Raw genomic sequence first — 25,943 nt, 5'->3', positions numbered from 1 at the left:
ATGCACTTTAATATAGTAGACATAAATAGGTTAAAAGTAAAATTATGGAAAAGAGATACCATACTAACACCTACCCAAAGAAAGCTAAAGTTCCTTTATTAATATCAGACAAAAGGTATTTTAGAGCAAAGAATATCATCTAGTATAAAGCTCATTTCATAATGATAAAGTGTTCACTTCATCAAGAGGCCATAAAAATCCTAAGCATCTATGCATTTTAACAACCACGTTTCCAAATACTAGAAGCAAAAACTTCAAAAACAATAAGTTCACAAGAATAGTCACATATTTTAACACTGCCCTCTCAATATATTAAACACCACAAGTAGAACAAGCAGACAAAAGATCAGCAAATATATAAAACCTTGAACAAGATCCCCAGGTGATCTGCATACACATTAAAATTTGAGAAGCACTGTTCTAAAATACCCATAATGGGTAGACAATTGATAGTCAGTAGGTCAACTTTTGGAAAATTTTTCTTCTCACTTCTTACTGGTGTCATCTAATGCTCTTTAGTCTGGCTTCCAGGCTAACTAGGGATTAGAGGAGAAGGTATTTTCAGGAAAGCTAATTAAAAATAAAGAAATAAATCATAGAATTTAGAAATGGTAGAGTTGAAAGACCGCACTTATTCATCTTACAGACCTGGAAATAACACCAGCCCCACCAGACTTAAACTCCTTGAGATTAAGGTACTCATCTATGGAACTCTGCTAAGAGCTATAGTCAGTTAACATATAGACAATGCCTTATACATAGTTTAACACAGAATGCATGCTCAAAAAAAACAACCACATTTGTTTCCTTCCTCCCAGCACTGACTAGTCAATGTGAACACTCCTAGTAGAGAGATTAACTATTTAGCACATCTGTTTGAATAATCCAAATAAGGATGGGGAAGGTCAAAATCTTCAACAAAGTATGCTGGTATCTCCTCCATTTCGGTCACTGAAAATTCTGAGACACCAGCCAATACTTTTCCTTCTAACCCTCGATGAAGAGCTTTACTTTATTTATGGTAGTAATTTACATTCTTCTAACAGCTGTTGTCTTACATGTCATAATAGATTAATAGAGAAAGGAGGAAGTTGGGCAGCTTTATAATTAAGTTTTAAATTGTGATACGTCATAAATAACCATAACTAACTTTTTAAAAGATCCCATTGGAAAATCTCTATCACTTGTTACTGAGTCAATCAAATCAAGAGTGAAAAAACAGGGTTAGGAATTAGAAGATATGATTTCTAAGCCAGACCCTGTTACCTGCTTTCTTTATGATCTTACAGAAAAATTTTTCACTGGAGCTTTTTTTTTTTCTTTTAATCCTCACTTTAGGGTATTTTTTCCATTCATTTTTTTTTTTAAACATGTTGAGAAGAGGGGGAGGGAGGAAAAGAGGGGAAGAGAGAGAGAGAGAGAGAGAGAGAGAGAGAGAGAGAGAGAGAGAGGTGAGAAAGACACATGGATTGGTTGCTTCCCCTCAAGCACCTCGACCATATGGGGGATCAAGCCTGCAACCGAGGTACCAGGGAATAAAACACATGACCTGAGGTCTGAGGGCCAATGCTCTAAACACTGAGAAAATCAGCTAGGGCCTTGGAGCTTTTTAAGCCTTAATTTCCTCATCTATAAGAGAACATACTTCAGTGTAGGATATTTTGAGTGATTATAGTCTTGGTTCCTCCTATTAATATAGAAAATCAAGAGATAACTGAAGGGGGAAAACTGTTGAATATCAAGCTACTATTTTTCTACTTTTTAGATTTATGTACTCAATATTGTGTCAGCAACCATTAGTTTTTAAAACTCAAAATTTCCCAAACTATTACTGAAAAGGTTTATCTGAAAGTAACAAAGAAGTATAGTAACAAGAATTAGTTTGAGTAACTCAGCCAATACTATATCAAAAAGCCCTAGAAGTTAAAAATTTTGGCTTAACATTGGCCCAAATGTTATCTAAAAACCCCGCTAAAAGTTAAGAAAACAACGGCAACATTATACTCTAATAAAGCTGTTTTAATTTAAAAAAAAAAAAAAAAGAAGGAAAGGGAAAGAAAGAAAGAAAGAAAGAAAGAAAGAAAGAAAGAAAGAAAGAAAGAAAGAAAGAAAGAAAGAAAGAAAGAAAGAAAGAGAGGAAGGGAGGAAGGGAGGAAGGGAGGAAGGGAGGAAGGGAGGAAGGGAGGAAGGGAGGAAGGGAGGAAGGGAGGAAGGGAGGAAGGAAGGAAGGAAGGAAGGAAGGAAGGAAGGAAGGAAGGAAGGAAGGAAGGAAGGAAGGAGATGGGGAGGAGGAAGTGACAGGGAGGGGGAGAGGGAGGAAAGGAGAGAGAAAAGAAAAAGAAAAGATAGGAAGGGAAAGGGAGAGGATGGGAGAGGCAGTGGCCATTGGAGGATACACATATTAGAACAAAACTGATTTCACAAGTTGGACACAGATGTGGGGCAATCAATGTCTTTACCAAAAAGCAGGTAAATACTAAATCCTATTGTCCAAACCTAACATGCACTAAAGAGCACTAAAAATTCCAACCCCAATTTGATAGTTTTATTCTTAAAATTGTATTACATTAGCTTCAAGCTGTACTTCTAAACCCCCCTAATACATGTGTGACCTTCAATGTGATATCACCACCATTTATTTATCAGCTTAGCTTACGGGGGAGTGGACATGACTTTAGAGTTGGAAGATCTCAATTTGAATCTCAATCCTGTCACCCATTAGATAAACGATTTTGCCAACTCACTTCATTTCCATGAGCCTAAAAAGAGCTTCTCTATGAATTTGGAATAACACTACTTACTCACATGGTGGTGGTGATTAAATGACATCAGAAGTGTGAAAGGGCCTAACAGAGTGCCCTGCACATAAATGTGTTCATAAATATCTACAAACCTGCATAAGCAATGGCTATTCATGAGGAATCATTTTCATTTTACTTTAGCTGAAACTTCAGTATTCGTCGTTAAGAAGGTATTACTCTTAGCAAGAGCTATTTGTCCCACCAGACTACTAATGATATTTCAAGTAATGATAATGACCATAACAATAATAGAAAAAACATCTTAAAGAGAAAAATTACATTATACTATGAAGTCTTTTCATCTTTTCAACTGTCTCCCCTCTCCTATCTATCCCGAAACTAAAAATATTCAACCCTCAGGCATCCTCATATTTGGTGATGATCGATAATTCATTAGGTAAGCCTAAAAGCAATGGGAGGCAACTCTACCACAGCTCATTAACTCTCCCCATTGCCCCTAGAATCTGAAACAATGAGAAAACTACTTGGAAAATATAGGATGAAACAGAAAAGCCATTCTTAGGTAGCTATCGGCAATCCATGAGAATTTGGCAACCAAGAGGACAAAACAAAAGGCTTGGAGAAGAAAAAGGTCTTGGTATTGTTTATGCAAACATAGCACTGAACTTGTTAAAGCCAACTTCTAACTGAAATGGGAAATGCTGGCAAAGAAAATGTATATTGGAAACCATGGTTATGGGGCAAAAGAAACATGCGTGGGTTTATAAATGTTAGTATTTCTATAACCAGATAAAGAATATTACTATTTAAACCTAGAACCAGTATCTGTGCTCAAAATGAAAGTGAGAAGTTTTCGACAAGTTTGCAGTTTCCTCTGAGTATTTTTTTTTAGAAGCCTAGACATTAAAGATGGAACTAATTTGTTCATGGAAAAAAAAAAAAAAAGTGCTTTCACTGCTTGCTGTCACTAACTTGTGTTTTCTTCCAAACTGTAACTGTGAGAACCAAGTATAGAAAACATGACACAGATGAAAGCTTTTATTTTTTTTAAGTGATGAGGAAGTCTTTTTTTAAAATCACACAGATGTTCGGTTTACATAATCAACCAAAACATTTTTCTACCATATAATTTTCTGGTCAAGCATGTAATATGTTTTTTCCTAGAAAATCAATATCAGGAGTATATAATGATGATTGTTTTTCAACAGATAATTATAATTGGATAATTCTGAGGTCAAAATGAAACATATATATATATATATATATGTGTGTATATATATATATATGTATATATATATATACACATATATATATACATGTGTATATATATATATATATATGCATATATGTAATCTTATTTAAAAGTCTTAAATTAAATTCAGTTTTAGAAATGAGATGGAAATGATCTATGTTGCTTGAAGTAAATTCTCTCTAAACTTGAACTCTTGGCCTATCATTTTTTTTTCCAGAAATGCAGGTACTTAGCCTTATTCTTAGAGATTTTAGACTTAAAATCCAACGAACTAAAAGAAAATACAGTCTTTAAAGAAAAGCATGTTTACTTCCAAATTTTCAATCATGGGATTTCCTCGTGTAGCCACAATTCAGGGGTAGAGGTCTGTCTTTCTACTTACACTGCTATCAAGAGCTGCATCTGGCCTTCCCTGGTTTGGCTCAGTGGATAGAGTGTTGGCCTGCGGACTGAAGGGTCCCAGGTTCAATTCTGGATGGGGTCACACCCAGATAAAAAAGAGCTGCATCTGAATGAAGACATACAGACACAGCCCTAAAGCAGCATATACTTCCCAAAGTTTCTTCTTCAGCCCCAGAGTGATTACCCTGAAGAAGGCCACCCCTTGTCCTCACTGGTTCCCTCAGGAAGAAGGCAGGATATCGCTTCCCTTTTGAGCCTCTTCTTACAATCCCAATGGGTTTGATCAGAAATATAGACTTGCAATCCTTACAAGGCAGAAAATGGGAGGTAAGAGAAGGTAGCCTACACCTTGCTGGATGTGAAGAGGAGACTTAGAGCTGGTCAAGTGCGCACTGACAAGCTTCTGCTTGATGAGGAAGTTACTCTTCCCTCCAATGGGCCTGAAATAAAACCTCTTTCCTCACCCAAACAGATGAGAAACAGCAAGGCAGAAACCAGAGGCTATTGACTACAATGCACTGCACCAAGAAAAGAGGCAGAGAGCTGTGGGGTACAGGCCCTCCTAAGTGACAATGAGCCTGGCAGTTTCTGCAAAGCCTAGCAGAGGGAAAAGAAAGTCTCTTTAGAAATACAGTTGGCAAAATACTGACTATAAAGGATCCTCTGAGAAAATGCATAATTACAGACTCAAAGTCACTGTCTAGACTAGATCCCCATGTACCTTTGACCCTCAAACAATCAGTCTGAACTGCATGGGTCCACTCGTGTACAGATTTTTTCCATAAATATAGTCGGCCTTCCATATCCCCAAGGTTTCCACATTTCAGATTCAACAAACTTTGGTTGGAAAACAGTACTTTTGATCTGCAGGTGGGAGCCTGCAGATGTGGAAGGCCAACTGTATGCAATGTTCTACATACGATTTTATTTTTTATTTGTTTTTTATAAGAATTTTTTAATATATATTTTTATTGATTTCGGAGAGGGAGAGAGAGATAGAAACATCAATGATGAGAGAGAATCATTGATGGGCTGCCTGCTGCATGTCCCCTGCTAGGGATGGAGGCCGTAAACCTGGTCATGTGCGCTGACCTGGAATAAAACAGTGACCTCCTAGTTCAGTGGTCGGCAAACCGCAGCTTGTGAGCCACATGCGGCTCTTTGGCCCCTTGAGTGTGGCTTGGCGTTAGAAACACTTCTTCAAAATAGGCTCGCCCAGGCAGAAAACTGACTTCTGCGCATGGGCCACGAAGTTTCAATCGCACTGTACATGCGCGCCCGCTCATGGTATTTTGTGGAAGAGCCACACTCAAGGGGCCAAAGAGCCGCATGTGGCTCGCGAGCCGTGGTTTGCCGACCACTGTCCTAATTCATAGGTTGACACTCAACCACTGAGCCATGCCAGCCAGGCTCAAATAAAGACAGAATATGCAAATTGACCATAACTCAGCAACAAAGATGGCAGCGCCCACAGCCAATAAGGAAGGAATATGCAAATTGACACAAGGCGGAAGGCGGAAGGCAGCTCTGGGCTGGAGCGAAAATGGAAAGGTGGACCTGGCCCTGAGCGAAGGCGGTGCCGGCAGCCAGGGGAAGGAAGGCCTATTCTTGCACATATCTTTGTGCATCGGGCCTCTAGTTTTATATAAGGGACTTGAGCAACCGTGGATTTGATATCCACAGGGGTCCTGGAATCAATCCCTCACAAATACTAAGGGATGACTGAGGAGTCAAGTTATAGTCGGATTTTGGACTGTGCAGGGTTCCAGCACCCCACACCCACATTGTTCAACGGTGAACTGTATATCCTTTATATGACAGTGGCATAGTCTAGGTGCCTACTGCACATCCTTTACACAAAAAGGCCCTCCAGCTTCCTTCTTCCTTCATTACATTTACTGATGGAGATGGACAAAGCAGGAAAATAAACCTAGAAAGATACTGATGCCTTCTCTTATTTATTGCATAAGGTTTATGACTTTGGACCTGAATTAAAACCTAGGTTCTACTTATTACCTTACCTCATTTGAGGTACTTAACCTATCAAGGCTTCCACTTATACGATCCTGCTGATTAAAAGAGGTATAGCATGCCAAATCCTCAGCACAGGGCCTGGCATATGTTACAATCAATCCATGATGCTGCTCTCAGCACGCTCACCATCACATCCTGTGTCTCTTCACTCCTGGAATATACCTCCATCACAATACTGGTGACACCTTCCTATGTTTTTGTGATTACAAATATCTCCCTATGTAGGGAAGCATGGGACTTGGTTGGAAAGTCTGTAAGGAGGATTCTCCAAAAGGTTGGGGCCTCTTAGGGGGACCCTGCCGAAGGCGGCAGCCCCTGCCTTGACTTTTCCAAACAAATCCGAGCCCCTGGGTGTTTTGGTGGAATCTCTATGTTTTGTCTTTAAACCCAACCTTGTAAAAGCATGTGCTTTCTCAAGGATACTTACCCTGCTGATTATATTTAGAGGTTAATTTTAGTTCAAAATGTTTTTACAATAAAAGCCTAATGAGGCAGGCAATCGAGGCTGTTTTGGTTTCTAAAGCCAAACAGTCCCTTAGCCTTCTCTTTCACAAAAATATGTGTCAGAGTAATCTATTCACCCATCACTCAGGGTCTGCTGGTCAGCCCCGGCATCTCTAGATTGTATGCTCTGTGAGACAGGACTTGTTCTATATTTTCTTTTTTATTTTTATTTTTAAAAATTTCTTTATTGATTAAGGTGTTACATGTGTCCTTATTCCCCCATTACTCCCCCTTATCCCCCCCACTCCTGCCCTCACCCCCCTGTTGTCTGTGTCCATTGGTTAGGCTTATATGCATGCATACAAGTCCTTTGGTTGATCTCTCCCTCTTACCCCCACCCGCCCCTACCTTCCCTCTGAGGCTTAATGGTCTGATCGATGTCTCTCTGTCTCTGGATCTGTTTTTGTTCATCAGTTTTTGTTGTTCATTATATTCCATAAATTAGTGAGGTCATGTGATATTTATCTTTCTCTGACTGGCTTATTTCACTTAGCATAAGGCTCTCCAGTTCCATCCATGCTGTTGCAAATGGTAAGAACTCCTTCTTTTTTACTGCTGCATAGTATTCCACTGTGTAGATGTACCACAGTTTTTTAATCCACTCATCTGCTGATGGGCACTTAGGCTGTTTCCAAATCTTAGGTATGGTAAATTGTGGTGCTATGAACATAGGGGTGCATATATCCTTTCTAACTGGCGTTTCTAGTTTCTTGGTCATTCTATATTTTCATTACAAACATGCACATGCACACACTCACCATGTGGTTAACAAATGTTTGCTGAATAAAAGAGTAAATGAATGAATAGTCCATGTCCGTGGTCAGCAAACTGTGGCTCATGAGCCACATGCGGCTCTTTGGCCCCTTGAGTGTGGCTCTTCCACAAAATACCATGGCCTGTGTGAGTCTATTTTGAAGAAGTGGTGTTAGAAGAAGTTTAAGTTTTAAAAATTTGGCTCTCAAAAGAAGTTTCAATCGTTGTACTGTTGATAGTTTGGCTCTGTTGACTAATGAGTTTGCCGACCACTGGTCTATGGTATTACTTTCTTTTCTTGTTTTTATATAATTCCAACTTTAAAAAGCTTTCTCCTGATGTTGTTATAGATGGACAACTAAACTTGGTGACCACATCAAGATCCTGCTAAAATACCAATTAAAGAATGTTGCTGGACTGAACCCAAACTGGCGGCGTAGGTAAACACCTAAACTGCTGCCTTGCACAACAATTTCAAAATTACAACCAAAAGACAAAATGTCTATCACCCAGAACCACGGGAAAGCTGGCTGAGTGGAAGTTCTACAACTAGAAGGAAAGAGAAAAGAGCATTCAGTGCACAAACGCTGAAAAGCTGAGGTACGGAGGTGCGCGTGATCCGGGCTGGCGGCGGGCGTTGCTTTCTTCAACCCAAAGGGAGACAAGCTCCCGATTTCTCTGAAATCCAGTTTCTGGGGAGACACGCAGGACCCAAACTCCTACGGGGAGAAGCTGGACTGTCTGCCATCGGGTCGGAAAGTTAGGGTGGCTTGCTTGCAGAGCTGCGTGCAGGAATAATCGCTGGCTGTGCTGAGGCGCGAGACGTGGGGACGCGGTTGGAGGCGCGGGAATGGCTGGCTGGTAGCCATCACTGTTTGCCACGCCCCAGCCTGGTGACGCCCTGAGACCCTGCCCCACACATCCTACAAACCCACCCAAGCTCCAAGCAGCAGCTTTTGCATATGAATGGCCTTCACTACCGCAGCTTAACCTAGCAATCTTGCAACCCGGTTCAGACAGCTCCAAAATCTCCAAATCCCAAGCAAAGAGGAGAAAACTGTAGTTCTCACTGTAGCTCCTGCAGGGTGGCCTCAGACAGTAGCTGACCTGCACCCCATTGGAGATCCAGAAGTCAGTGTACCTAGTGGTCAGTGTGAGACACCAGATTTCAACTCCTCACATCCATAAGTGACACATTCAAGAGGCAGACTCAGTGAGCACCAAAGCCCCACTGAAACAAGTCCTGCACCATAAGCGTGTCTCCAGCGCAGCAGTTCTTTCATTATAAACACAGCGGGTCCCCACAGCCAACTGGTCTGGAGGTCAATTCCTCCCAGTGTACCAAGAGCAATCAAGGCTTAACTACACCAAGAATTTGCACTCAGCCCACAAAGGAGTATACCAAGAGCATACACCTCAGGTGATTGGGGAGGCTGAGCTACTGGCCCCTATAGGTCACTGAACACACAAAGCCACTCCATCAACACAGGGAGGCAGCCAAAATGCGCAGACACAGAAACATGTCACGAATGAAAGAAATGGAGGAAAGCAAACTACAGGACGACATAGAGTTCAAAACCACATTTATAAGGTTACTCAAGCATCTTCTAAAAACCGCTAAGAAACTTTATGAGACCTTCAAGGGCCTTAATGAGAATGCCAAAAAAAAAAAAAAAAATGGAAAAGGACCAGTCAGAAATTAAGCATACACTGTCGGAAATAAAAAATATACAGAAACTCAACTGTAGATCAACATACCGCAAGAATCAAACCAAAGATCTGAAATATGAGGAAACAAAAAACACCCAACCAGAAAAACAAAAAGAAAAAAGGATAAAAAAATATGAGGATAGTGTAAGGAGCCTCTGGGACAACTTTAAGTGTACCAACATCCGAATTTTTGGGGTGCCAGAAGAGAGAGAGCAAAATATTGAAAACCTATTAGAAGAAATAATGACAGAAAACTTTCCCTACATGGTGAAAGAAATAGACTTACAAGTTCAGGAAGCGCACAGAACGCCAAACAAGAGGAATCCAAAGAGGACCACACCAAGACACATCATAATTAAGATGAAGGGCAAAAGACAAAGAGAGAATCTTGAAAGCAGCAAGAGAAAAACAGTTAATTACCTACAAGGGAGTACCCATACAACTGTCAGCTGATTTCTCAACAGAAACTATGCAGGCCATAAGGGAGTGGCAAGAAATATTCAAAGTGATGAACAGCAAGAACCTACAACCAAGATTACTCTACCCAGCAAAGCTATCATTCAGAATTGAAGGTCAGATAAAGAGCTTCACAGACAAGAAAAAAGCTAAAGGAGTTCATCACCACCAAACCAGGATTACATGAAATGCTGAAGGGTATTCTTTAAGAAGAGGAAGAAGAAGAAAAAGGTAAAGATAAAAATTATGAACAACAAAAAGACATCAAATACCTACCTACCAAAAAGTGAATCTAAAAATCAAGTGAATAAAAAATCTGAAAACAGAATGGACTGGTGAATATAATAGAATCAGGGACATAGAAAGGGAGAGGACTGACAGTTCTCAGAGGGAAAGGGGTCTGAGTGGTGTGGGAAGAGATTGGACAAAAATCTTACACCTATGGATGAAGATAGTGGAGGGGGGTGAGGGCATGGGGTAGGGTGGGGAATCAGGTGGAGGGGAGCTATGGGGGGGAAAAAAAGAGGAACGCCTGTAATAATCTGAACAATAAAGATTTATTTTAAAAAAAAAGAAGAATGTTGCTGATACAATGAATCCTTGGTCTGTGTGAGTTAAAGTCTATACTGGGGCAAGATAACTGGGCTCCCTCATAATTGAGAAGTTCAAGAACCAAATTCCATTTTGGCACAGGTAAAAATCTTTTCACTTTTTTCAGAACTTAAAAAAAGAAGAGCCCTGACCAGTGTGGCTCCATTGGTTGGATGTCATCCCATGTTACAGGTTTGATTCCCGGTCAGGGCACATGCCCAGGTTGTGGGTAGGAGGCAGCCAATCAATGTTTCTTTCTCACTTCAATGTTTTTCTCTCCCTCTCCCATCCTCTCTCTCTAAACATCAATTTAAAAAAAAATCTTTAAAAAAAGCCAAGACCGGTTTGGCTCAGTGGATAGAGCGTCGGCCTGCAGACTCCAGGGTCCCGGGTTCGATTCCGGTCAAGGGCATGTACCTTGGTTGCGGGCATATCCCCAGTGGGGGGTGTGCAAGAGGCAGCTGATCGATGTTTCTCTCTCATCGATGTTTCTAACTCTCTATCCCTCTCTCTTCCTCTCTGTAAAAAGTCAATAAAATATATTTTTTAAAAAAATCTTTAAAAAAAGACTTTGGTGTAAATTAACACATACACACACCACAAAAAAAAAAAAAATCAGAAAAGAGAAATTTCCATGCAGTGATTAAGTACCAGGTGGAATTGACCAGTATCTCATGGCAAACATTCTGGCTGAAGCCTCACCAGGCCTGGATGTTATCCCTGCAGCTCTGGCTCAAGGCAGGATGAGAACATCCTTTCCCACTGCTTCCAACAGCCAACCTGCTCCAATCCTGACCCTGAGGGTGCCCCTCCATGTTCAAAGCTTTGGAAAGAAAAATAAAAATTCCTAAATCAAAGATCTCACATTTCTTCAGTATTTTCTCATGGACACAGGATCCTTATTAGGAAACTAGTGACCCAGTGCATGGATGTGTGCACATTGAAAGGAAATTAATTAGAAGGTGGCCGGCGGGGCGAGACTGGGCGAGATGGGCTAGACACACCCTGGAGCTAACCTTCCGCGGTCCCTCCCCGGCCACACGACTCAAAGGGCGTCTGTGGAGTGAGCGGGGTCCCTCTGGCAGGTGGGATCCCTCGGCCTGGCCTGTGGGGATTGGGCCAAAACCAGCTCTCTGAGATCCCCTGAGGGGTCCCAGAGTGTGAGAGGGCACTCTGCAAAGTTGCTGCAAATGCAAGTGGACAGTAAACCAGATTCAGGGCCAACAGCACCCCAGCAACAACATAACCCACACGTGGCCCCACGAGGATTCGGGCTCCCTCCTCTCTGGTTCCAGGGTGCATCACCCAAGAACTGTCACTACCAAGTCACTGCAGCTCAGCAGCTCCTGCGTTGAGAGTCTTCCCCCTGGTGGTCAGTGAGCATCATAGCTACCATCGGATGGACACTTAGTCTTTTATATATATAGACTAGAGGCCCAGTGCACAAATTCGTGCACCTTGAAAGGAACTGTGGGCCGCAAGACTGTGGTGGGCACAGGGGCGGGTCTCGGCCCATCCTCCGTGCCCCCTCCCAACCTCTCCCTCCATGGCTCCCAGTCCCGTCTGCCGGCAGCCCTGCTCCTGCTGCCGCTGCTCCCACGTGCTGACAGTGCCAGCCCGCTCCCACCCGCTGATGGCGCGGAGTGATTGGGGCTGGTGCCATCAGTGGATGTGAGTGGCGTCTGCTGCCCCAATTGCTCCTAGAGCAGAGGGAGGTGGAGAAGCCCTCACGGGTGATTGGGGCCGCCAGCCACTGCTCGCACCCGCTGATAGGACTGAGCGATCAGGGCTAGTGCCGGGCACCAGCCGCGGGTGCAAGCGGTGGTTCTGGTACTAGCACCAGGTGTGAGCGCCCGGCAGAACCGTGGCATTCGGGAGCAAAGATTTTCAGTAACCACCAGAGGCTCACCCTAATGACAGCAACCAGCGCCCCACCTTGGTCTGGTGCCCCCACTCACCTGCTCCACCATCCCGCCTCGGCCAATGCCCGCCATGTTCCGCGCGCGCCCCCTGGTGGTCAGTGCACATCATAGCGACTGGTTGTTCAGTTTTTCCGCCATTTGGTCTATTTGCATATTAGGGTTTTATATATATTTATATATATAGACTAGAGGCCCGATGCACAAAGACTCATGCAAGAATGGGCCTTCCTTATCCTGGCTGCCAGCACTGCCTTTGCTCTGGCCAGAGCTGCCTTTCCGCCTTCCCATGCTGCCCAGAGGCCCGGAGCAGCTGGGGCAGTGCAGAACACCTGCATCTTGGCCACTCGGTGCCTGTGTATGCGAATTAACCTGCCATCTTTGTTGGGTTAATTTGCATACTAACTCCTGATTGGCTGGTGAGCGTCATGGAGGTACAGTCCATTTGCATCTTACTCTTTTATTAGTGTAGATACCCCAGATGAGCCTCTGGAACAAATGCCTCAGCACAGTGTTAATACAACCAATCACTCATAACTTACATGCAAGCTAGAGTGGCCACAAAGTACAAGCTGCCTCCCAAGATCTTTCAGAAATATAATTTTTTATAAGAAGAATAAAATGTTAATTCTTCTCTGTGTTTGTACAATTTCCATTTGCAAGGGAAAGCCTATCCAAAAACAAGCTCATGGTTCTGTTACTTTCCAGGTACTGCCATGTGAAAGGAAAGCCAAAATAAATTTCAAACCCTTTTCCCCAAAGTTCAGGCTTTTGAAATGGCCTGACCTGACCGGCTTCAAAACTGGTGTATCCAAGTTTCAATTCCAAAGAACTGTATTTTTAAAAGCAAAGTTTCCTCTAAATAAAAACTGTGACAGAGTATTATCCTAATTAGTACACCCAGTGCAAATGGCAGCCAAACAGGACTGGCTCCGGATCACAACTGCAAATTGTTGAGAAGAACAAATAAGGCAGAAAGGATCTACTTCTTAAGAAGCACTGTCAAAAATGGGAGGAAACATTATATATTTGAAAGTAGATAACGGAGCAAATCTTAAAAGTTCTCATCACAAGAAAAAAGTTTTGTAACTGTATGTGATGATGTATGTTAACTAGACTTATTATGATGATCATTTTGCAATATACACAAAGATCATCAGATCATTATGCTGTACACCTGAAACTAAAATATGTTATATGTCAATTATACCTCAATAAAAAAAAAAAATAAGAGTGGTAAAAAGGGGGTGTGGGGAGGAAGAGAGAAAGAAAGAACAGGGTAGCCCTGGATAGAAACAAAGACATAAGACACATTCTGGAAACGCAGGGAAAATGCAGGCACAAAGGGACAGGCCGATCAGCCAGAAGAAAAGCTGACAGAAGTGAGCAGAAAAAACAGCAAGTGGGAAAACCTACCCCGTGTCAAAAAAGCAGGCTGGAGGGTGGGGGAAAGCAATTAAACACCAATGACAGATGGAGATAAGGGCATCCAAGGCAAAGCGTCCATCCGTAAGACACTTGAAACCAAGGACTGCCAGGAGGTGACTGGGCGAGCAGCAACAGACCAGGAGCAGGAAGGGCAGCATGTCAGAGAGAAAACAAAGGGTCTTAGAATGAGGAGGAAGCTGCCAAAGTTAGGGAGCAGGAGGGGGGACTGTTAGGCGTGTGTGAGGAACAGGACAATGGCTGCACAAGTAGTATTAGAAAAGCCCTAAAAACAGGAGGGCCCTCTACTGCACCCCCAAAGCTCATCACCTCTTAGAGGTTTCAAACCTCTACCGAGCACGATGTTGAAGGGACAGTATGGTCACCATTACCAAAAGGTGTTGGCTCATGTTTCAACTGTCCCCCTTGTGGAAAAGACAAGAGTAAACTCTGACCATCCATCTATAGCTGACATCCATCAAGTATTGTGTAGCATTCCAAACTATTAACCAAGAATAAACACCTTGTTGAAATAAACGTGAGGTCATCTTCTGAAAGGTGATGGCTGGATAATGGATCCAATAGCCATTGTTGGGCCTCTGTGTGTATCTGTGTGTATGCCTGTGTGATGGGAAGAAGGGGTCCATGTGTTAGAAAGCTGGCAGTTGCACTTGAGAGCCAAGACTTAAAAACATAACATGACCAATGAGTGAACTAGTGAAATGCACAGGAAGTATAATAAGAAACAGTGATCTCAGGGAAAGCGCCCAGTGAGGAGCGCTGTAGTCCCCACGCACAGTGAAGCTCAGCAAGGAGGTGACTCAACTTCTCTAGGTTTAAGGTGATCCTTTCGAGACTCTGGCAGAGAGAGTGCTGAGTCTTGAGTCAGACTTACATGCTAATTCTAGCCCAGGCAAGGTGCTCAGGTGCCAAGCCTCAGTTTCCTCTTCTGCAAAACAGAGCCCCTAGGACCATCAACCCTGAGAGCCTAACAGAGTTCTTGAGTCTCAAGTGAAAATGCCAGTAAAACCAATGAAAGCTGAAACATTGTGAGAATCTAATGTCACTGTGCAAAACAGATGAGGTAAAGGATACATGAATGTGTAAATGGAGCCCAGAAGGGATTAAAGGGTTTAAAATTGTGGGTCTAACTCAGCAACTGTGAGTAGCTGGGGATCTGAAGCAACAGCAGTTTCCAGTTCAAGAGCCTCTAAGAATTAGCTGAGACTCAGAGTCAGAGGGTCTTACACATGTCCAAGTGATTATGACTTATTGTATAACCTCTTCTAGAACAAAGGGATGGAAGCTGACTGAATTCCCATAAAGCTCTATGATTTATGCTGTATCTTCTAGAGATCATTTATTCATCTTCATTCACACTAATTAGAAGGGCAAAATACATTAGAGAGCTGGGCGGGAGTTGGGGTCTCCATGCAAAACACAAAGCCTTCTCTTTTCAATACAGGTACTCACAATTTGATAAACCACATAACGCTTCTTCTTTCTTCCTGTACTCAGACTCTCCTCGATTTTTACTGGCATGTCAACTTGTGACTCAGACTTTATTTGAGCTGACAAGACTACACCACCAAAAGTATTACCAAAAACAGTGCCTGAAGATGTAACTGCACACAAAAGTGCTGCCTCTGTGTCAGCCCTCTGGTGGTATTCCTTTAAGTCTGTTGTTTGTCAGCTGTGAGTCCTTCTGGGGCTGGGCCTAAGCCCTTACTTATCTGCAGAGTTCTTCAGGCCTGCAGCACTGTAAACACTCAGCAAAAGATTCTCTGAATTAAACCAAGAACCAAATCACCTTGGATAAGTGAAAACTGCTTAGAAACTCAAGTTTTCTTACAGATAAGATAAGGGGTGTGGACAAAGTACCTTCTAATCTTCAACTCTAACAAAGGCAAAATAACCCAATCTTCTGAAAACAAAAAGGCAAGGTCTAGACACACATTTGTAACTTTTATACATTTCATGCAATAGAAAAATGTATGTAACTAAACCTGATTCGTACGGCCATTTAAAAAAACACACACCTTAATTTTAATATTAGACCCACTCCTTGATTAGTCAATGAAATACAAAAGCAGCCTAGGTTTTAAGTATGGAAAAACTATACGTGTTGGTTATCCTTAAAACATTTATTCAGAAAAATACATTAATTCTGACATTTGTTTTTAAACCTTCTGCCCTGACAGACTGTATCTAGAATACCATTGACATAACAAAAACAAATAGACTACTTAAAATGGCTACAGTTTAACAAAGGTGTTTGGATTTTTACCTTCTTCAGTTACTGCACCAAAGCAGCAAATGTAAGTACAGTTGCCACAGCAGCTGGCAAGTTCTCCCATATGGGAAGAAGTTTGTGGAACAGCTGGGGAATGCAAGATGCTCTCGAACAAGCTGCCTGTTCATCTTCCTACAAAGGAAGAGACAGCCCAGGGCAGGTTTGGTGCAAGCCCTGCAGCTGCTTTCTTCCCAGGGGGAGCTCCACAAGTACCTACAAATGAAGTGAGATGCACAAAAGCAGGGACCTTGCTCCTAACCCTTTGCATACTGTCATTTGGTTCCTCAACCGGCTCATTTTCCAGGGTGGCAGAAAGCTATATTTTGTATCCAAGTGTAAAACTGATAGAGGCTTTCAATGGCAATCCCTCCCTGTGCTCGAGTGCTATGCACTTCTTGGTGACAACATTCATGATCCGGTGGTGCTTAGGGACATTATAACATTTGCAGTATTTTAGCCCATGATTGTTTAAAAGATACATGCAAAAATAAAATCAAGAATTATAAAACAGCAGTGGAAAAGGTCTTTCAAAAACAACCTGACATACCAAAAGAAAACCATTTTTCCACCTGTATTTGCTAAATGGAAAAGCATTCCAGTTTTGTAACACATGAAATAGCTATACTGTCTGTTGACTAGTTTCGCTTAACTGAACATAGATGTGTCTTTTTGTCACCTTCCAAAAGTTAGTTTAGCAATTTTCAGATCGCACATAGTTTATCTTATGTGAGCAAATGTTTTTGAAATATTATCTCAAACTCTCCTCCTTTCACTATCAATTTGGTGGCTCACCTTTAAACCAAGACTGTGCCAGCATAATTTTCACAGAAGCTGATAATTTTCTTTAGTGTTATAAATGGCTAGTAAATGAGCAAAGAGAATACTTGCTTCCTTTTCTCCAGTTTGTTTGATTTGGGTTGTTGTTTTTTTAAATACTATCATCTTGGTCATTAGAATACTGGCTTCAAATTTAAAGGAAAGAGAAATGACTGCAGGGGTGGCCACAAAATGACACAGTTGTAAAACTCAGAGGAGAGTTCTTCGGTTCCTTATAAATTCCTTGGGCAACTAGACAAAGTTTTCCATCAGTGCCAACCGCCCCCATAACCACGACCACTTTCTGATGAGAAAGAATCACTAACTGTACTAATAAAGAAGAAAAGGGAGCTCAAGACAAGTGTCCATCATTTCACTTTTTTGGCTGAGGGAAGGAAGAAAAAGAGTCTGTTCACAAACACTACTAAAGGCCTGGTGCACGAAATTCGTGCACGGGGAGGGGGAGTGTCCCTCAGCCCAGCCTGCACCCTCTCCAATCTGGGACCCTTCGAGGGATGTCCGACTGCCCATTTAATCGGACATCCCTCTCACAATCCAGGACTGCTGGCCTGCAACGGCTCGACTGCCTGCCTGTCTGATCGCCCCTAACTGCTTCTGCCTGCCAGCCTGATAACCCCCTAACCACTCCCCTGCCAGCCTGGTCACCCCTAACTGTCCTCTCTGATGGCCTAGTTGCCCCCAACTGTCCTCCCCTGCTGGCCTGGTTGCCCCCAACTGCCCTCTCCTGCTGGCCCGGTCACCCCTAACTTCCCTCCCCTGCAGGTCTGGTCACCCCTAACTGCTCTCCCCTGCAGGCCTGGTCCCCCCAAATGCCCTCCCCTGCAGGCCTGGTTCCTCCCAACTGCCCTCCTATGCAGGCCTGCTTCCCCCCAACTGCCCTCCCCTGCTGGCCTGGTTCCCCCAACTGCCCTCCCCTGCCAGCCTGGTCCCCCCCAACTGCCCTCCCCTGCCAACCTGGGTCCCCCCCCCCCCACAACTGTTCTTCCTTGCAGGCCTGATCGCCCCCAACTGCCCTCCCTTGCAGGCCTGGTTGCCCCCAACTGCCCTCCCCTGCAGGCTTGGTCCCCCCCAACTGCCACCCCCCACAGGCCATCTTGTGTCCCCATGGGGGCAGCCATCTTTGACCACATGGGGGTGGCCATCTTGTGTGTAATTTGCATACTACCTCTTTATTAGATAGGAAGGATGGTTATTAGTGAAAATGTGTTGAGCAGCTACACAGCTTGAAACCAGAAGTTATTATATCACCTCTATCTTAGAAGAGCAAACTGAAGCTCAGAGAGGCTGAGCAATTTGCCCAACATGACAGAACTACAAAGGGTGCAGGTGGCATTTGTAGCTGGCCGTTCGGACTTCAGAGGATTGCCCTCAGTCACCATGCCTGGACACCTCCACAACTGGTGACACTGCCCTAGGACGTTCTGAATCACAGACTGTCATCCAGACTTCAAACAACATATTTCCTTAAACATTCCACCTTAAGTAAAGCAAGACAATACCAACGTCCCATACCATATACTTGAGCTTGATAATGGATAAAGGTGTGTGAATAACACCATGTTCTTAGACGCCTAAAAGGATTTTTGGAATTTTAACTCATCAGGCAGTTAAGGTTGGCCATATTTCCAAGGCAAATGTCACTTCATTTTAAACACATATTGAGAAGATGGCAAAGTCACACAGTTATAACAGGGTGGGAACTACAAGCCCTTGGGGCAGGGAAGGCAACAGAGCTCAGTGCTTGTAGAGTTCCAACCCCAGGCCCACCTGCCTGAGGAGACACCACATAAAGTAAAGGACAGCTATTTCTGACTCTCTTTGCAGTTGTAGGATAATTCTAAGGGTTTAAATTGTCTTCATATACCTGAAGCATTACACTAAGATTGTTTTACTTGAGGCACTGGCCCTAACAAAAGCAAGCAATATGTGAAAAGTCTATCTAACCCTAATGCCTAATATCAAACCCAACCTAGGGTGACAGCAAATACCCCGACTCTTCCATCAGCAACCCACAAAAACACTTTTCAGGGACACCCTTTGGCAAAGACTGGGGTGAGCAAACAGGAAGTACTTTTTGGAGGAGGACAGACCCTGGATCCTATAAATATCTTTAAACCTCAGTTTCCTCCTTGTAACAGAAAGAACAAACCCCTTTGGAGGAAACTGTAAGGTTTAAGAAAGAAAGGTGAAGAGTCTTCCAAAGTGTACTTGTAAGATCCTCTCCTATCTTAAGCTCTTCAGACAAACCAGTTTCTGCATTTTCCCTACTACAGGAGAAGGGAGTGGCGGCAGATAAAACAAATAAATTCTATCCATTGACACGGAGGGATAAAGTTTCACACCTGAGCAGAGGACCCTGGGTTTCCCCTGGGCAGCACCTCCTCCTCTGCGTCCAGCTCCGTGATGTCTGGTGGAGAGGAGAGACTGCCCTGCCATTTCAGTGGCAGTACTTGTGCATGGGCTGGGGGTTGTACAGTTACCAACACTCGTGGAAAACAAGGAGCTCTCCTAATTTCCCCTGCTGCCCTCTCCCTTCTTGGGAACTTCCAATGGCAATACACTGTCAGACTTCACCAGAGCTGTAATGCCTGCGCCAGAGCGCTTAACCCCGCACCTGACCCAGACTGCGGCCTGGACTGGAGCCTGCCAGCCGCTAACGCACAGTAATGCAATTACCGCCTGCGGGAGCTCCGCTCAGGGTGCCTGGGGCTGCTGGCAGTCACCTGGGACTAAACAACTCCCTTGGGGCGCCCGCACGCGTCCAGAGTCTGCAGGGAGGGGTGTGGGCCGCGGGACGGCTGGGCCCGCGCGGCGCTAGAAGTTCAAAATCGCGCGCGACCCTAGGACCTGGAGGAGAGAGACAGGGGCCACGGCGGCTTTCGCCATTCGCCCGGAAAGGAAACAGGCGATGTCGCAGTTCTGAACACACGCACGCCCGGCTGCCCCCTGTCCCGCCCCCCCTCCCCGCCTAACGGGCTGCGAGGCTAACTTCCCGAAACTCGGAGAGGGAAACCCTGGCCTGGCTGACTCCTCCGGGCTGCGCGCGCCTGGGCGCGCCGGGACGGAAGTGGAGGGGAGGAGTGGCTGCGCAGCGCCTTTGTTACCCAGCGCTGGGACCCTGCGGGCCGCCGGGAGCACCCGCAGCCGCGTCCCAGGGATGGGCCAGCCCGCCCAGCCCGCCGTGGTAAAACTGGCCCCACACCGGCCCCGGAGGAGGGCGCCGCACCTCGTGTCCTAGCGCCGCCAGCCTTAACCCTCTGCTGCATTCCCTGCCCCTTGGCCACCGCGTGGAGGGACGTTCCTCACCTTCCCGAGCTTTCCCCAGCCCTCCGCTGGGCAGAATCGCCGCTTCCCGCCGACAGCTGTCCGCCAGCCCCGACTTCTCCGCAGCGCCACCACCACTCCCCGCCTCCTTTCTCAAAGCGAGGAGCGGTCCCGTCTCCGGGTGACTCACGGCGCTCCTCACCTGGAGGCTCGCGCGAGTCCCCTCCCTCTGCCGGCCCGCGCGACCATTGGGCGCTGGCGCCCTCTGCCGGGTCACCCGGGGGGGGCACCCTGGCGACAGCGAGGAGCAGGGCAGAGGGGTCGGGAACGTGGAGCCCCACCGAGTGCGAGGAACCCCGCGCCTCCCACCGCAGGGCACCCTTTCCCCGAACAGGGGCCGGCGCGCGGGGTTCCTCCGGAGCCGCTAAGCCCAGGCCGGAGCCAGACACCGCGCCCCAAGTCATCCACTAGCGCCCCGAGTCGCCCCACTCGGCCCCGCCTCCAGGGGTGTCCTGAGGAAATCGCGATGACTCGCGTACGCCCGTCCTGTTTTAAAACACTGTAAAGGCAGCTGTGCTGCGTGCAAAGGAAGTTTGTGGCTGGTATCTCAGTCGCCCTCTTCTGCCCCAATGAGAGGCTCCTAGGGGAGGGCGGTGGCCCGTCACGGGTCCTCGCACGGGTCCTGGGACTAGGAAGAGGCTTGTGGCGAGGTCCGAGGTCCCTGGTGCAGCAGGAGGTCGGCCTTAGGGCTGGAGGCCGGGCCGGCCGGGAGGAGTGGGTCCGGGTGACTCGCTCTTTCATCCGAGTCAGCACCCCCGGACCCGCCCCCCAAAGTCCTGAGTAAAACTTTGGAGGGAACCAGGTTGGTGGTTCTGCCCCGGAGCGCTTCCACACACACACACACACACACACACACACACACACACACACACACACACACACACACACACACCCAACGGAGCGACCCCACTCACCTACTCCGCGCGCCGCGGAAGAGCCCGAGCGGCGCCGGCCTCCCAGCCCACCTGCCGGGCGGGCCGCCGCACCAAGTTCCCCGCGGGGACGGAGGGGGCGGCTCTGCCGCGGGCGGACACTCACGGGGTAACCTCGGCGACGGTGGCGCAGTCACCGCACGACCTGGCTCTCGGCGAGGGGCCCAAGAGAGTCTGCCTGGCCCCAGTCGCCACAACTGCGGGAGCGGAGCAAGTTGCGAGGCTGGGCTGGCGCACCCGGCACCCCCCTCCCGGGCCGCGGGCGCAGGAGTCCGGCGCGGCGGGCGGCGCCGGGTATGAATTGTATCGCCTTGGGTGTCGGCGGCCGGGCGCTCTGAGTGGCTCGGAGAGCGGGCCAGGCGGGCCGGCCCGCACCACCCACCCCTCGGCTCACGCCCGCGCGCACGCGCCCCGGCTCCCCGGCTCCCCGGCTCCCCGGCTCCCCGGCTCCCGGTTCTCACCCGCGGCAGCCCCGCCGCTGCCTGGATGCTGGAGGGCGCCGCTCACCTTAGAGACCCCGAGGGAGCGGCCGCGCTGCGCCCAGTCGCTCCGTTAGGTATAAAACCTACCGAGGTCTTAGAACTTCGGAGTCCTTCGCGCTCCGGGCCCAGTTGTCAAGGAGACCATCCTTGCGGGGCCACTAACCGCGAAAGAAGTCACGTCACCCTCCCAACTGGTCTGGACAGGGACCATACCCTATCTCTGTGTTTCTCACAAATTAAACTTTAGCTAATCAGAACCGCTTAGATTTGTTCAAACAGATTGCTGCCAACTCCCAGCCACCCCCCACCCCCCCACCCTTTCTGTTTCTTTAATCAAATCCTCAGGGGCCCGGAGAATTTGAGTTTCTAACAGGTTCCCAAGATTTGTGGAGCACTTGGTAATTTGCTAAGCAGTAGACAAATGTAAACATGTTAAATCCACTTGTGCTACTTGTCTGTTTCAGTAGGTAGTGTTCACTTTTAATTTCTCTCCAGCCCTTTCTTCTTTTCCTCAGAATGTTAAACGCTTTCATTTTTCCTCTTGAGGATACACCAAGCTTATGTATTATAAGCCCCCATAAGAAAAATGAAAGGTGAGGAGTGTATTAGCTTGTTGGGGACTAGAAATCCAAGATCAAGGTATCAGCAGGGCTGGTTTCTTCTGAGGCCTCTCTCCTTGGCTTGTAAGTAACATCTCCCTGTGTCTTCACATGGTTTTCCCTTTGTGTGCATGTGTCCTAAATCTCCTCTTCATGCTAGATGAGGGCCCACCCATAAGACCTCATTTTAACTTGATCACCTCTTAAAAGACCCTACCTCCAAATACAGTCACAGTCTGAGGTACCGGGAGTTAGGATTTCAATAGATGAATTTGGGGGGGGCACACAACTCAGCCCATAACAGTAAGCTTCACGGTCCCTAAGATCCTAGAACAGAAATTGAACTTCTGCCTTCCCTATTCTCTCCTCCATCCCTATGCCCTCCACTAAAGGCTGAGCTGTGGACTGGCACAAAGACAATCAAGTGATTCGATCTGGAAGGACTTAAAATTTTGTAAAGAGCCCTGACTGGTATGGCTTAGTTGGCTGAGCATCATTTCATGTACCTGAGAGGTTGTAGGTTGGATTCTCAGCCATGCCACTGGCTCCATTCTCAGTTGTGGGGGGGGAAGGGTTCTGGGAGGCAGCCAGTCAATGTTTCTCCCCTTCTCCCTTCCTTTCTCTCTAAAATCAGTAAAAACTTATTTTTTTAAAATCTCATAAAGAAACAGCCCTCACAACTCTAGAAAACATTAGAACAACACTCCCAATTTGCGAAAATATTAGGACTCTGTCAGGAATTTGGGACCCCTACCCAGCAAACATTTCAGAACTGGTTTTTTACTCTTTGTTAATGACCCTTACCTTTGTCCTGCCTTGTTGAAGCTATGCTCTCTGCCTGGCACCTGTGTCATCTCCAGAAGGTTCCTGAAAGGAAGGACTGTGGGGATAAATACATTAGAGACTCTTCATTACTCATGAGAGCTCTGGTGCATTTACAGCTTAGAGAAGGCAGTAAGGAAGTGAGGACAAGGGCTGTTCGCACTGACCCCACACTAACTAGAGCCATCCAAATAACCGACCTTGAGCAAATCAGTAATTGTCCTGAATTTGGAGCCTTCCTAAGGCCACATCCCCATTCTTCGGCTGGTCCTACTTCATATATTTGCTTTGTGGCTTCATCTAACGTGAGGTCAGACCTCTCCCCAAGCTCCAGATCCAAGTAGGTATTGTATCATCATAGGTACTCCAAACTCAGTGTGCCCATTGTTGAAATCTTTCTCCAAACTTTATCCTCTCTCTCTGCATTTCCTGTCTGCATGGGTGGTACAAATGCCACTGGTCACGCCTGTCAGAACCCTGGAAGTGATTGGAGACACGACCTGCTTTAACCCGCCTGCTATTGTGTCCTTAGTGCCTCTCAGAGGTCTCCCCTCTTTTCCATTCCCACTACCACTGCCCTGGCCAGTGCCCTTTGCACTATTTCTCCTCTGGTTTTCAACACCAGCCTCCTAAAAAGAACTGCTGCTCCAGTCTGCCTTCTTGGCCAGCCTCCTCCACACCTCTACTTCAGGAATCTTTCAAAATCGGAAACCCCTCAATGGATTCTCTTTATGTTTCCAGAGAAAATTTAAGCTCCTTTGCTCATCTCTCTCCAGAGGTTCATCTCTAATCATTCTTCATCTGTGCCCTTCACTGCAACCATAAGCACCCCACATCATGCCCTGAAGATTCAAGATGTTCTAGGCCGTCTGAACACAAATACTGAGCACTTTCTTGGTCTAGAGAGGTGTCACTCCCGTTTCAGCCTCTTCCAGGAGTCACCAGCTCCAGGAAGCCTGCCCAACCCTTTCTGAACGAGGGACCCCCTTGCTGCTCCCACAGAAGCCCCTGTGGGTCTCAGTAATAGTCCTTAGAACCCTGGGCCATAATTACTGTGTCATTCCCTGTGTTCGCCATTAAACCATGAGCTCCTGGTAGGTAGGAATCTTATCCATTTTTGTATGTTTGAAGTCTAGATCAGACTTAATGCTCAAAATAAATTTTTTTAAGTTTGTTTTAAGGAATGAATTAGTTCTTAAAAATTCAGAAGATCTGGTCAAACAGTATTTGTTTGCAAATACCTTATTTGGACCAATCTTCACTTTTCTGACAATACTTGGTGAACACTCTAAAGTCACCTTCTGTTTGAATTATAGGTTCATTCTTTATAACCTCTGATTAGCTTCTATGCTTCCTAAATACCCAAGTTCCTTAGAGTTTTTAAAAATGCTGGTCATGAAATCAATTCTGTGGGTAAAGATGAGCATTTTTGCTTTATGAAATAGGATTAGAATTAAAAATACTCAAGTGTATCTTACATAGTAAGAATTGTTTTCATGAAACATTTTAGTTAACTTCACTTATGAGTTGTGTGTGTGTGTACAGGATTATTGTGTCAGTCACATTTATTCCTTCCTGTGGGTCATGGTCAAAAAGTCGGAGTGACACAATCTCAGGCCGTGCCAGAGCTGTGCTCACTAGAGGACACTTGTTGAATGGAGACATTGAAGACAGTGGCATGAAGCAGAGAACACTTTCTAAAAAGATATTCTGAGCTAGTCTTTTAATCAAGGAATTGGCAGAGTGGAGAGTGAAACACAGAATTCCCTCTGCACACTGTAGGTGCTTCATAAATGCTTTTATTGACTGGTATATGGGTGGAGGTGGGTGAAAATATGCAAGATAGATATGGGACATTGTCTCAGCTGGAGTCTGTCAGGGAATAAGAAGAAATGAGACTAGTGGCACAGAGAAGGGGAGGGAGGCCTGGTTTGTCCCCAGGCATTGCTGGTGTTCCTTGAGATTCATCAACATGAGCAAGGGTGTAGCAACATGGGATTTCCTAACCTGATTCTATCCCAAATGTTCCAAGATCAAAAGCATGTGATTAAGATAACTTTTGCTGAAATAAAATTATTGCTTGCTCTGTGAGGAGATGTAAGGCAGTGCGCAGACAATGTGCTCAGTTCAAAAGTTGAGTTCTCTAATGTCTGATAGTCCACAAGTTTGGAATGCCTAATAAGAGGGGGGCAGGAGTGAGATGGAATTATGTAACAAAGGAAAATAACAAGTGGTCCTTATAAAACTATAACCTTGAGAGTTATGCCAAGTATTTCCATCCATATTAAATGACTTCAACCAAGGAACCTAGATCAAACCCACAAATATTTAGAAGGTGCTGTTCTCACTCCCTAGTCTAAAGTTTAGAATCTGTAAAAGAAAGTTGCCCTGTAAATAAAGAATACATATTATTGCTACTATATTTTTTTTTATTGCTTAAGTCATTCTTGTCTGAGCAGATTAGAAGAATAAAAACTCAGGCCAGGGGAATATGAACAAGATTTTTTAAAAGAGAGACAAATCTGGGAGAGGCCACGCGTCCCTGGGTCCAGGTGAGGCCACGTGCCCCTGGGTCCGGGTGAAGCTGGATCCCGGGTCCGGGTGAGGCCGTGTGCCCCTGGATCCGAGTGAGGCTGGGTCCCGGGCCCGGGTGAGGCCACGCGCCCCTGGGTCCGGGTGAGGCCATGCGCCCCTGGGTCTGGGTGAAGCTAGATCCCGGGTCCGGGGGAGGCCATGTGCCCCTGGGTCTGGGTGAGGCCGTGTGCCCCTGGATCCAGGTGAGGCTACACGCCCCTGGGTCTAGGTGAGGCCACGCGCCCCTGGGTCTGGGTGAGGCTGGATCCCGG

The 25,943-nt window shown here is 45.9% G+C and overlaps 1 long non-coding RNA gene across 5 annotated transcripts in view; it reads right to left on the bottom strand.

The window, feature by feature from the left end:
- Positions 1-21,513, bottom strand: part of LOC129149181 (uncharacterized) — a 161,484-nt gene extending 139,971 nt beyond the window's left edge. For 4 of the 5 annotated variants that reach the window (XR_008556168.1, XR_008556166.1, XR_008556169.1 and 1 more), the window contains exon 1: positions 20,245-20,309. This is a non-coding gene — a long non-coding RNA (uncharacterized LOC129149181). Of the gene's footprint in view, positions 1-20,244; positions 20,310-21,176 lie in introns of those variants that run through there. The other variant, XR_008556167.1, reaches the window with a different exon arrangement.
- Positions 21,514-25,943: the final 4,430 nt, after the last annotated feature.

Source organism: Eptesicus fuscus, chromosome 5 (genome assembly GCF_027574615.1).
Source record: "Eptesicus fuscus isolate TK198812 chromosome 5, DD_ASM_mEF_20220401, whole genome shotgun sequence".
Lineage (NCBI taxonomy): Eukaryota > Metazoa > Chordata > Mammalia > Chiroptera > Vespertilionidae > Eptesicus > Eptesicus fuscus.
This window is presented reverse-complemented; position numbering and strand designations above follow the sequence as displayed.